The sequence below is a fragment of the Stegodyphus dumicola genome, chromosome X1, assembly GCF_044657685.1.
Source record: "Stegodyphus dumicola isolate Sdum_Otavi_A_Nest chromosome X1, ASM4465768v1".
NCBI classification, from domain to species: Eukaryota; Metazoa; Arthropoda; class Arachnida; order Araneae; family Eresidae; genus Stegodyphus; species Stegodyphus dumicola.
In genome coordinates, this window is record NC_140780.1 from 132,057,297 (window position 1) to 132,071,512 (window position 14,216).

At 34.2% G+C, this 14,216-nt stretch overlaps 1 protein-coding gene across 2 annotated transcripts in view; it reads left to right on the forward strand.

The window, feature by feature from the left end:
* Positions 1-14,216, forward strand: part of LOC118194952 (uncharacterized) — a 44,069-nt gene that overhangs the window by 19,334 nt on the left and 10,519 nt on the right. The window lies entirely within an intron of this gene.

Consider the following 14,216-nt stretch of genomic DNA (forward strand, 5'->3'; position numbering starts at 1 on the left):
CACAAATATGATGCATGTAGATAGTTCACAAATATGATGCATTTTTTTCCACTGAATATGTTTTCATAATAGTAAGCTTTGATTAGAAAATATTTAAAATTTTTCTTCTTTCAGATAAAACTTAGAAAAGAAATAGATTATACAATTTATGAATAATATATTATGTGCATTTTTTCCTCTCATCGTAGGCAATTAAAGATTGACATATTTTACACTTCAATACAATATATTATAATTATTCAAAAAACAATTCAATAGAAATAATACAATTATACACTAGAACATGAACACTTTGACTGTAAAACTACGGCATGTCCTCGCCAACAGATCAGCGTGATTACTTGCTGATGGTTGGGGGGTGCTAGGTACAAATATCGAAAAACCTCCGTTGCCTAATACAAGGTAACTGGTTTTTGACATTGTACATTACCTCAAAGTGGTTTTAGAAAAATAAAAGCTCATATAAAATCAAAATTATAAGACAGATAACTTGTATAATCAAGTTAAAGACTTTTTTATAATTTTGTAAATTAGAAACAAATATTATCCTACGATAAGAAGAAAATTTTTGCTACAAAATAATTCAAATTATGTGAAAAATATAAAAAGTCAAGATCGGGAGAATAATTTGTCATAGTTGGGAAAATAACTTGTCATAGTTAGGGTTTAAGTCTAAATCAGTTATTAAAATTCATAATCAGGAAAATGTTTAAAAGAGAATTTTGAAAAAATTAATTTTAATTTTGAACAGAGATAGGCTATTTCTGACAGTTAACTTAAACTCACTTGCTGGATTAAAAGGTCTTAATCTAGTTGAATGAACAATTTCTGATTTCTTTTTAGTTAAAGGATTAGGTTTATCTATTTCATAAGTAACTTCAGAATATTGTTTTAAAATTTTATAAGGTCCTGAGAATGGAGGAGATAATTTACGTGTATTAGGGTATTGAAATTCTTCATACATTACTAAATCACCAATTTTAAAATTACTAGGTTTAAAATGAATATCACATCTTTCTTTATTTACATTATGATAATCATCAGATCTCTTTTGAGCTATTTTTCTGGCTTCTTCTATTGACGGATACAATTCTTGATTTTGAATTAAGGAAACATAAGGTAATTTTCCATACATTAAATATGATGGAGGGAATTTTGTTACAGAATGAGGGGTATTGTTATACTCTTCAGTTACTTGGGGTAATAATTTTGTCCATGCTGTATTACCTTGATAAGAATTTAGTTTACATTTTAATCTAGTTATAATAGTTTGATTAACGCGTTCAATTTTACCATTAGTTTGGAGTCTATTTGCAGTAGTTAGCAATTGTTTTACATTATGATTCCTTAAAAAGTGCTTAAATTTTGAAGATGTAAAAGCAGCGTTCCTATCACTTAAAATCTTTTTAAGGACCTGAATTTGGAAAATTTGTTTTAAGCAATTTATATAAGTATCTGTAGTTACACTTTTAGAAGCAAAAGTCCAGATATATCTAGTTGCATGATCAATAATTATGTGAATATACTTTTTAGTAAAATTATAATAATTTTAAACCACCTACAGTATCAATAGGTAATATTTCAAACGGTTCACTAACTGATGGTAAATTTTGCATTAAACCAAATTTCTTTTGTTTACTTTTCTTATTAAACTGATATACTTCACAATGTTTACAATAATTTCTAACATCTTAAACAATTTCTGGCCAATAATATTGTGGAGATAACAAATTTAGCATAGATGATACACCAATGTGACCAAATTGTATATGGGCCTTTTCAAGTAATTTCGTACGTAGAGACATGGGTATCACAATTTTGTACAATCCCTGTTTTTTGATAGTTAAGACATCATTCATTTTCCTATACTTAGCATTACAAACATTATCTAAATTTTGATATTCTTTTACTTCTTCTAATGATAATAAATTAACTTGCAATCTTAAATGTTGACATATAGGATTTCTAGAGAGCATGTCTGCTTCAACATTAGTAGATCCTTTTTTATATTTTATATCAAAATCATACATAGATAATTTTAAAGACCACCTAAATAGACGACCTGTAGGGTGTTTTATATTTTTAAACCAAACTAAAGCAGCATGATCAGTATGTACAGTAAAATGGTTACCATGTAAATAATAATAAAATTTATCAATTGCATCAATAATAGCTAAACATTCCAGCTCAGTAATGGCATAATTTTGTTCATAAGATCTTAATTTTCTAGAATGAAAAGCAATTGGATGTAAACTACCATCAGGATGTTCTTGTTTTAAAACAGCACCAACAGCTTCTTTGGACGCATCAACAAATACATGACAGGGATATTTAGGATTAAACAAAGTTAAAATAGGTCTAGAAATCAATGCATCTTTTAATTTTTGAAAAGCTTTTTGACATTCATCAGTCCAATTATAAGGAGAATCTTTCTTAAGTAAATTAGTTAATGGGGCTCTAATTTTAGCATAATTTTGAATAAATTTATGATAAACATTAATACTTCCTAAAAATCTTTGTAATTCTTTGATATTTTTAGGGGGTTGCAATTTCTTAATAACCTCTATATTTGCATTACTGGGCTGGTATTTACCTGCTTGAATTTCATATCCTAGAAAATTTATTTTTTCTTTAGCAAAATTACATTTAGATTGTTTTAATTTTATATTCTCTTTCTCACATATATCAAATTTTATTTTAAGATGATTTAAATGTTCACCAAAATTTGGAGAAAATACTATAATATCATCAAAATAATTTAAAGCAAATTGAATCTGATATTTGTTTAAAATTTGTCTAAGAGTTCGTTGGAAAACAGCTGGGGAATTTTTCCAACCAAAAGGTAATCTAGTAAACTCGTACAGTCCAAAATTTGTAGTGAATGGCAAATCTTCAGTATCCTTTTCATTTAATTTTATATGCCAATAGCCTGATGCCAAATCCAATGTAGAAAAGAGTTTTGCATTTGTTAATTGATCTAATACAGCATCAATTCTAGGAATAGGTTCAGAATCAGTTTTAGTAATTTGGTTAAGCTTCCTGAAATCAATACACAATCTGCTTCTAGACTGCTCATCTCGCTTATAAGCTAAAGTTACAGGAGCAGCATAAGGACTATAAGAAGGTTTAATAATTCCAGCTTTTAACAATTCATCTATTTGTTTTTTTTTAATTTCACTATTATCTTTAGGAGATGCTCTATATGGTCTATAAGCTATTGGCAATTCAGAAGTTAATATAACTCTGGGAGGTTCAACCCTTATACAACCAACATCATATTTACTTTTTGCAAATATATGATTATAATCATTCAACAATTTCTGTAATTTACTATCAGAATTTTTACTATTATAAAAATAATTACCACAATTCTTAGTACTAAGATCATTTTTACATACAAAATTTTCGCTATTATCAAAATATTTACTAGATTGTTCAGCACTGATATCATTTTTACATACATAATTATTTTGGAAAACCTTGTGTACTTTAACATTTTTACTTACCTGTTTTCCAAGCTGATACACTTCATAATTATGAAAATTCAATTGTAATTTAAATAATGAAACACATGGTGATGAAAGCAATAAATAACTCAAATTTGAATCTACTACATAAAATATCACATTATTTTCTATTTTACCTACTTTACACTTTACTTTGATTATTTTCTCTATATGAACTTGACTAGATATTGAAAATATTTTATCATGGAATTTCACTGAAATTTTTCTAAATTTATCACCAATTTTGTTAAAAATTTTTAACGGTAAAACGTTAATTTGCGATCCCGTATCAATAATACTGGGAATTTTTTCGTGTCCAATTTGGAAATTTACTTTAAAGTAATATTATTTTTTAACTTCTCTTTTAGGAACCGTGTTATAATTAATAGCAGGTAATTGTGGATATCGAATTGGCCGATACGCATACTGTAGAAGTCGGTATTGCACTTGTTGATAATTGAAAGGTCTCACACTACGAAAACTTTGATAAGGAGTGGCTTGCACTGGTCTGTGATAATAACACCTCGGAACAGTTTGTCTTGGAGAAACAAATTGGTAATTACTATTTCCTAGACCATCCAACGGCATCTGAACTGGAAACAGTTTCCTAGCAAGAGTAATCCAGTCTTTCGGTGTGTCTATATTTTGCACTGTTAACAGCATTCTTTGAGTGTGTGTGTGTGTGATTATGGCAAAGCCTCGGGGGCTATCTGCCTAAGAGGAGGGATGCCTTCGTGGAGGACTTTCTAAGGGAAACTGGCTCGTATACACGTTACACATGGGGAAAACCAGCATTCTTTGAGACTCAGGAAGTCCTTCCGTAAGTGCTTCCACCATTGTGGAATCTGTTAGTTCCAAGCTGGCTCCTAATTTCAACTTATTACGAAAATAAACATCAATATTATTAAATTTCTCGTATTTTAAAGACACAAAATCACTAAAAGTAACATATTCCGATGTTGTGAAGTATATCTCGAAAATATCCTTTATGTTGTTCCAGTCTTTATCTAAACAATCAAGTAAATAGAGGGATAAAGCCTCTCCTCTAATACACTCTGAGAAAACAAATTTCTTTTCCTTTTCTGGAATGTTCTTTGCGGCACATTTCTCTTCAAACAATAGAAGATATTTGTCTATTGGAAAATTTATACTTGTGCCGTCAAAAATACGGAACTGAAATTTCACTGTATCTACAATAGCCACGGATTCTTGCTTATCAGTTGACATTTTTGCCGTTTTTGAGCATGTTAGCATTCCAATCACCAAATCTTGAATTTAAGAGTTCGCATACACATCAATTTGAACACTAAAATCAATCACTTTAGAAGCACTTGATAAAACGTATAACTTTGGAGACGAGGGAAAGCACTTAAGAATCGCCGGAAAAGAAGCAAAAGCATCAGACGATCACACACTGTCCTTGACCCACTGTGGAATTTAGAAGCGCGTTAGAAATAAATCCAGGAGCTTTTTTCCCACGTAGAGGATATATCCTACCAGCTAATTAATAACTGTAATGTTTTCAGTTATTACAACACATCGTGGGCGAATGGTGAGGCTATCCCATTACACGTTCTGGCAGATGGTTGACAAAGCTGGGGTGATTGAAATACGGAGAAAAATGACGACTCAGGACTTTCACGCTTAACAGCATATCTTTATTTTATTTTAGAGCAGTATTCAGTAATTGAATTATTAGCTACGACTGTCTTTAATACGTTATAACATTCTAACAAAGAAAGAGGAGCATAGCGGAGGAGTTAGCAGAACGAAAGCGAGAAGGCATCTGTCTAGGAGAACTTATGACGCAGCATTTATATGAAAGGTTATGTAACAGAGTAGCTTCTAGAACAATGTAGAAAAACTTATGACGCAGCATTTATATGAGAAGGTTATGTAATAGGTGCGAATGTTCTAGAAGGTACTGGTTTAGGGGAAGATCCTGAATTGCAGAAAATTAATTAAAGGTTGCTGGTTCGCAAAGAGCAAAGCCATCGTATTTTTTTTATATTTTACATCTATACATTTAACACACATTCATATTACGTTTTCTTTATAGGAAAAGATTTCTGAATAAAGTAATAAATTGTAAAAGTTTGTCTCCAACCGTTGTTCATAAAATCTTTGAACAACTTTAGTACATGAAATTTTTAATGCCGAGTTTAAAAATAGGCCTTTAAAATTAAAAAATATATCAGGTTTGATGATTTATACTTAAATACAGTAAGTAGAAATATAGCAGAAAAGTGTCTTGATTAAACACTTAAAATTGAGGCTTTCTACTTGGGAGTTATATTAGGCAAACATTTAAATAACCTTTGAAAGAAAGGAATATATTAACTTTACAAAATAAACAAATTGCTTTATGCTTTAATCAATCTACTTTCAGCTGCTGTATTTAATCCTTGCGACGTATGTTACTTTAAAATAACAACCTTAAATTGGATTAAAATGTCAAAAATTAATATGACAAGTGCAATTCATACTGCAATAAAATATCATTTTTACATAAATCGAATCTTTTTAGTGCAACAATTTAATTTTTTTAGCTTCGGAAATATAAAAATTAATTAAAAAGTAATTCACTATTCAACTAATAATTCTAAAAATAATTATGACAAATGTATAGAATTTCAACAAGGTCATTCTGACTTTGGAAAAAATAATTTTAGAATTTAATGAATTTTTAATCATAGGTTAGGTTACCCGATTAAGGCAAAGCAACTAGAGGGCTATCAGCCTATGAGGAAGAATGCTTCCGTGGAGGACATTTTACAGAAAACTTGAGTCTTATCCACATTACACATTGGGGGGGGGAAACAAGTACACTACCTGCCGTTTACCGGGATTTGATACCGGGCCGATTTGATACCAGTGGTTAGCGGCGTTATCGCTTAGCCGCTTGTAAGCCCTCTGATTTATATTTCATTGTATTTTAAAACGTTTATAAACCACTTATTAAGGTATTTTATTTGAAGTTTATTTGATTTTGTTTTCGAAAATTATATATTTTCTTAAACCAGTTTATCAATAATTAACAAAATCAAGTAATGAAGGTTAAATTCCTTTAAACATGATAAATACTCTTCCTCAAAGAGATTTATTTTGTCTAATAGTAAGGTAAAAAACTCAGAAATTTGAAACGTATTAAAATTTTACTCCTATTCTCTTCATTTTTTTGTATGTTATTTAAAACTATTCATTTTTATACATATGATACAATATTTAGAGCAAAACGTACATGTAAATTACTTATTAAACCTTAAAAAATTAATTTAATTTAAAAACATTGTTTATATAATCTCATCCATTTTGTATCCAATACTATAATACGTCTTTCATAAACTATAAAATAAATATTTTTAACTCGTAAGCAACGACGCATATAGAACTGTAATACAATAAAGACTCCCAAATAATAGGGATTTTCTAAAGTCGAAAAAGAAATAGGAATGGAAATTTAAATCATGACTTTTTGATGCATCAATTACCTCTAAACATCCAGTAGCAGGACAAAAAGCCATAATTTTGCTTTCACTAAATAAATAAAATATCCAAATTATTGTCGAGTCTATGCAGGGTGTTTCATAGATCATGGGATAAACTTGGAGGGGTGGTGGAGCATACTAAAACATGCATTTTTTTATAGGAATGTAGGGTCTAAAGTGACGGGTTAAGGCAGGAAAGCAAAAAACGACACGAGAGGAAAATGTGTTTATGTACAAAATCAACGCAAAGTGCTTCTTTGTAGCAATACAGTATTCACAATAAATACTCACCAGCAGTAATACATGCTTGGTAACGTCGCAGAAGGGATTGACGAACATTTTGAAAAACGACAGGCATTTCGCGCACGCTTGCAGCCGCAATGGATAGTCGTGCAACGAGGTCCTCCAGTGAGTCAACGGGAGTCTCGTAAATGATGCTCTTCAGATGGCCCCATAAAAAAATCCAAGCTGGATAAATCTGGCGAACGTGGTGGCCATCGAACGGGTCCACCACGGCCGATCCATCGGCCCGGAAATGTCCCATCCAAGTAATTGCGGACCCGCACGTGATTATGGGCTGGTGCACCATCATGCTGGAACCTCCTGCGATCACGAACGATAGCCGGAACATCCTGCAGTAATTCCGGTAAAACCTTTTGCAGAAAAATATGATAAGCCATTTGTACGTGCAGGTAAGAGGTATGGGCCTATGAGGTAGTCTTTAACAATACCCGTCCATACATTCACGGAGAAGCGAGTTTGGAATGCATGTGGACGTGTGCCGTGTGGATTATGAGTTGCCCACACGTGCATGTTGTAGCTATTGAAGATGCCGTCCTGTGAGAAAGTTGCCTCGCCCGTGAATAGCGCACCCGATGGGAAATCCGCCTGCGCCGCACACTGCTACAAGAACCAACGGCAGAAATGAACTCGAAGAGGGTAGTTTGTCTCTTGCAAGGCTTGGACTTTCTACAAATGGTATGGGTGCAAACCGCTTTCATGCAATACTCTCCAAACGATGGAATGACTCAGCTCCAGACGACATGCAATATCTCTTGTACTTGTCTGAGGGGATTCATGCACAATGTTCAAGCTGGATTCTTCAATGCGAGGTTGTCGTGCACTTCTTCCACTCCAAGTGTCAAAGGTGGTTTCAAATGACCCGTTTTCACACAGAGACCGATGCAACCTCTCGAACATTGTGTGCTTCGGCATACGTCTGTTCGGAAACCGTTCCTGGTACAACCGTAGCGCTGCTCTGCCGTTCCCATTAGCAGCACCATACATGAGATGCATGTCAGCTTTTTCCCTGTGCGTAAACTCACCCATCACGCTCGACATCAGAGTTGCGAATGATCCTCTGATCTAAGTTCCAAGTTACACTTATGCCGAGATTATCAAGCATTCTGCTTGAAGTGTTCCGGCTGTCATCAGATGTTTGCTCTTTGGGCGCTGAAAAGAGAATAAGTTCGAAGTGTGAGTCCAGAAGGGCAGGAGCTAATGGCGAAGGGGCGTGACCAGTTGTCACGTGGGCTGCAAGCTGACTTATAATTGGTTACGAGTCTTCTGAGAAATACTTTGCTAAAATTGCAATTAAATACAGTACAAAACATATATGAAAGTAGACATAGTGAAATTAATTTCAAAAATCAGTCTTCTAAATTATTTACATATGCGTATTAGTCCAAGTTCGTCAGGAGATAAACACAAGACACAAACACAAGACACGGGAAGAAGAGCCCGTAAGTCACATGGGTGATCACCCACCCAAGCTGAGGCTCAGACGCTTGTTGCTTGAGTTTGGTGTCACTGAAAGTAGATACTATCGTGATCATTATTTAATAGACACTAATTAAGTGGGAAAGTCTTGATTTTCCTTAATCAGGTAAGCAGCATAAGGCCTGAGAAACCTATCTTCAGCAAGTATCTCGTAGTGAAACAAGTTAAAATTCAGAAGATGTTCAGAATTTGCCGCACCATTGAAGAAACTTGCATTAATCTTGCGAATAAATTGATTTAGTGGTTCAATTTTCATGTCTCTATGCAATACTTCGTTTCTGACATAATAGTGGGCATTTGTGCTAATCCTAAGGAACTTGTTCTGCACTTTCTGGAGTTTCTCTATATCTTTTTCAGTGGCGGTAGCCCAGGCTGGCGCCGCATATGTCATAACTGATCTGATGGTAATAAGATAAATTAGTATTTTCTTATGCAGATCCAATTTTGAAAATTTTCCTATAATTGGGTAGAGACATTTCATGACTCTTAGTGCATGGTTACGAACATTCTTAATATGTGCAGTCCAGGTAAGTCGATTATTGATAGTTATGCCAAGATATTTCACTTTATTGATAATTGGCACTGGTTCGTTAAACAGTAACAGTCCTTTTTTAAGGGGGGCATTCCTCTTTCTTTTTCTGACAATGGGGAGTTGGGATTTTTGTGCATTAATCCGGACTTTCCAGCGTTTGCACCAGTTTTCAATGTAAGGGACGTTTTCCCGTAGTTTTTTAATTGCATGATTAAGATTCGCTGACTCACCGCGACAGCAGTGTCGTCAGCATAGCATGCAAGTATTGCATTATTATTGCAGTGGATTTTCGGGAAATCTGCGACGTAGAACAAGTAGAGTATCGGACCTAAAACTGATCCCTGAGGAATACCGCTCAGCATAATTCTTTTAGTAGAGAGGGAGTTTCCAACGGAGACTTTAAAATTCCTATTCGATATGAAAGAAAGTGGCACAAGAATGAGTTCTCTTTCAAAATCAAGATCGATCAATTTGCAAACTAGCCTCTCATGCCAAACGCGGTCAAAAGTCTTCGCCACGTCTAGCATGAGGACAGCTGTATTCAAATTATTGTGAAGTGCTTGCCCCACAAAGTCAGTAATTCTTACTAATTGTTTGGTGGTCGATCGATGTTCACGGAATCCAAATTGCTCCGGTGGTAGCTTTTAGAGGTGCAATTTCATACGGGCAAGTAAAATTCTTTCGTAAAGCTTAAAGAGTCCAGGCAGGAGGCTGATAGGTCGGAAACCATCTGTTTGCATATGATCTTTCCCTGGTTTGGAGATCATAATAATTTTGGCCGTCTTCCATTGTTGTGGAAAGTAAGAGTGAGTCATGCAAGCGTTAAAGATAGAAGTAATCTTGCATGTAACGTTGATAGGCAGGTTTTTCATGGCAGTGTTTGTGATGCCTTCAAGTCCCGGGGCTTTTTTGGTCTTCAATTTTTTAATGAGAGACTGAACTTCGGATGGAGTTGCAAGCTTCATCAAATTATTAGCTGTATGTGAATTAAGCCAGTCCTTCACTTTGGAGAGCGTATGCAGTTCAAAATCAGCATCGATGATCCTCTGATGCATCGGATCGTGGTTTGTCCGGCTCACTACCGCCCTCTACCGCTGCATTGCCAGCCAATCACAGCTGTAGTTCCTATTACTGTTACTGTTCCCTTTTTTGAACATTTATTGTGAAAAAACTCTACATTCCTATACAAAAAATGCATGTTTCAGTACGTTCCACCACCCCTCCAAGTTTGTCCCATGATCTATGAAACACCCTGTATATCATCAACGTCCATAGCATCCGATTTTAATGAGTGATTGGAGATGACCAGCTATAAAGGGGAGGAAGTGCCATGGCATTCGACCCGTGAAGCTATTTTCTGATTAAGAACTGGAGGGAAGGTATCAGTTTCGTTTCGCATCTTACTTCCACGAAGAAGGCAGCTCTGTGTCTCGGGTAGCTAAATAATGCAATCCATATCCTTCGAATATAGTTTTTGTAGCTTACCAAGCTTAGCTGATGGTCTACAAAAGGACTTCACCGAGGATTACGGCTTAGCTAGAGGGGGCAGAGAAGGTGGTCCTCTCCGTGCGGCATTTTTCGCGTGAAATTAAGTAGAAGTAAGATGCGAAAAATGCTCCGTGCGGCATTTTTCGCATCTTACTTCCACGAAGAAGGCAGCTCTGTGTCTCGGGTAGCTAAATAATGCAATTCATATCCTTCGAATATAGTTTTTGTAGCTTACCAAGCTTAGCTGATGGTCTACAAAAGGACTTCACCGAGGATTACGGCTTAGCTAGAGGGGGCAGAGAAGGTGGTCCTCTTCGTGCGGCATTTTTCGCGTGAAACATTATTTTATAAGAGTTAGTCATGTGGATCGTTGAGGCAAGAGACAAATAATGTGACTCTGAATAGCCCTAGGGATTTAAATTGAGAAGAAAAATAGTTTTTACTCCAGGTAAAGTATTCAAAGAAATCATCCCGATATTTCAACAGTAACATACTTTTGCTAAACATTTTATTCCATCCTTAAACTTTTGAATGAAAATTACGAATATGAACTAAGGAAGAATTTCTTGTTAAAAGAGAAGTATATCAGAGTTTTATTTCTGTTATAACTAGTAAAAATGAAACAGAAAGAAGGAAACAGAAACTTTTGAATTTTTGCAGTTCATTTTGAAATACAATATTCAGAATAATGTTCCAAATATTGTAATACTACTGCGAACTTCCCTCACAGTCGCTGAAAACATCACTAGAAGAGTTGCGAGAAGGGTTTTCTAAATAAAAAACACTTAAGAACTATTTCAGAGTTATAAATGTTTATTTTGCATTTAAGAAATCTTTCTATAAAGTCGGAAAAAAATCAGGTGGAGCAAGCAAGTAGACTTCTATAATGTAATTGATGCTTTTGTGAATAAAAAAAAGCAAAGTAATTTTTTTAATAAATAATAAAGCAACATTTTAAAATGATGAAATTAAAGTTTTTCCTTCAAAAATAAACTTAGAGCTTTATTCCCTCCTCCCATATGCCCTTTTCACTACTTTTTTCAGTTATTTGTTTATAAGGTTATTTCTTCCACTTTCTTAGCGTGCCTTCGTAGTGTAGTGGTTCTGCATGCTGAGCCGGTATTCCAGAGATCCATGGTTCGATTCCCGGCGAAGGCGTTTGCTCATTTTTCATCTCTCCGGCTTTTCTAATTAACCTAATGTCTCTACAGTGGCGCCCAAAGTAAAAGGGTGTTGGATGAGGATTCTCCACACCCAGTATTTGGCAATTGGGTCCCCTAAAACCCCAGTCGCCCTATAACTGGGGAGTATATAAGGTATTTCTCCCACCTACTTAGCGTGCCTTCGTAGTATAGTGGTTCTGCACGCTGGGCCGGTATTCCAGAGGTCCGTGGTTCGATTCCCGGCGAAGGCGTTTGCTCATTTTTCATCTCTCCGGTTTTTCTAATTAACCTAATGTCTCTACATGTTTGTATATCAACAGGGACGGCAAATTCAGGGACCTCCCCAGGCGAGAAATTCAGGGACCTCCCCAGGCGAGAAATTCAGGGATGGCTGCTGGCAGCAAAAGCTTTAGGTACGCCACTGGGTATAGTGAGTCTCCGAACGTACTGTGTATGATATTTTATAAGTTATACCGGTGTTCTATAGAAAGGTGGTAACAGCAAAAGTTAATAGTATTAAGTAACTGAGGAAGGGATGTAATCGTATCGCATTACAGCATTCATTCCAATTACAGTACACAATATAAGATTTTATAAGCTTGTATGATAAGGTAAGTATATTTTTTTTTCTTTTATCAAGTTTTCATTTTAGAAGCACCTCGAAAAATGATGATTTTGTGAGTATTTTATTGTTTGATAATAACATTGTGTACCTGAACTAAACAAAATCGCTATTAATTACGCTGGTTACTCCTTAAAGATTAGCTTGGAAATTTCATTAGTACATTTCGAAACTGCATCTTTACATGTCATATTAATAATTACTGTAATTATGCATTAGGGAAGTTAATAGCGTATTATGTATGGTTTATTTAATATCTTTTTTAACATGATTTAGACAGAGAAATCTTTTATTTTGCATAATAGTGAGTTTACAATTGAACAATTTATTTTATAATGTGGATCTTCACCGCATCACGTTTTTCAAAAACGATAAAAAGAAATGTCATGTTTGTTTAAAATTTAGAGATAAAAAATATCATTTGGCAAGTAAATTTAGAGTTTAATATCGTAAATTTTATCTCACGCTTATACCTGAGACGCCTAGGAAAGTTGCGGCTATTATAAATAGCTGTTACAGCTAATGGAGACTTTTGTGTGTGTGTGACAAGAAAGGAGAAAAACAGGCTAAAATCATAAAAATCATCTTTAACCTCCTTATATGAGATCCGCGATTAAAGCTTCTTCAGTGTGAAATTCTTAAAAATGAACAGGAATGCCTAGTAGCAAGACCACTCTTTTAATTTTACATTTGCTTGAAACCAGAACAGCGAGCTTTTCACAATAAATACTTAACGAATACAATTATCGACCTGCTACTTGAGATCTTGTTTCTCTTTAGTGTGTCAAAGTATACTGAAGCGAATGATAATAACGGCGGACGAACTAAAGTTGCGTGCATTCCTAGAATGCATAATTTTGTTTTCCTAAATTTCGGGAAGAAACCCCATATGATCAATCAGTTTAGCCATGAAATTCGAATATCACATGAACTGCCAAGGTTCTGTTTCCTAATTTATTTGGCCTCTGGTAAGCTCATTTTGATCTTGAATAACCTTTTAACACTTAACCATAGTCTTAGATATGAAACTTTTTGTAATTCTTTGTAAATAATAGAACTGAGAAATTTAAAAAAAAAAAAAAAAGTTTAGTAGGATTTTTTTTTGCTAAATTTTCATAAAATATGCTGCATAAAATGCATGCATCGCTTAATAAGTTAAAATATTTTACAATACGTTATAAATATATCATTTAGCTAATTATGCTGAAATGCAGCAAATATCAATTATAATGTTACTTGTTTAAAAGATCTAAGTGCTGAAATGAGAAGAATATATGAACAGTTTTTCTAAATTTGTGAGATCTAGAACTTTTTGCTATCATAAAATACTAACTAGATCTACTTAAATGTTAAACATTGCGAATTTTCGCATAGGCATGAAGATGAATACAGCCAGGGAAAGGGTGTAGAAATCCCTTTTCTTTATCACAAACTGTTTAACAGAAGGTACGTGCATACAAAAACAGCACCGGCCACTTCTGGTGAGAACTTAAAAGCTAATTTAACAGCAATTTTAAAAGGTAAAAATGTAGTTCTAGGCTACAGAATTAAATTTAATCTAACAGGCTGATTAAGAAAATCTACACCAGTAGGACACTAACTCGATGGCAAGAATGCGTAGCCGCTACTAAGATTAAC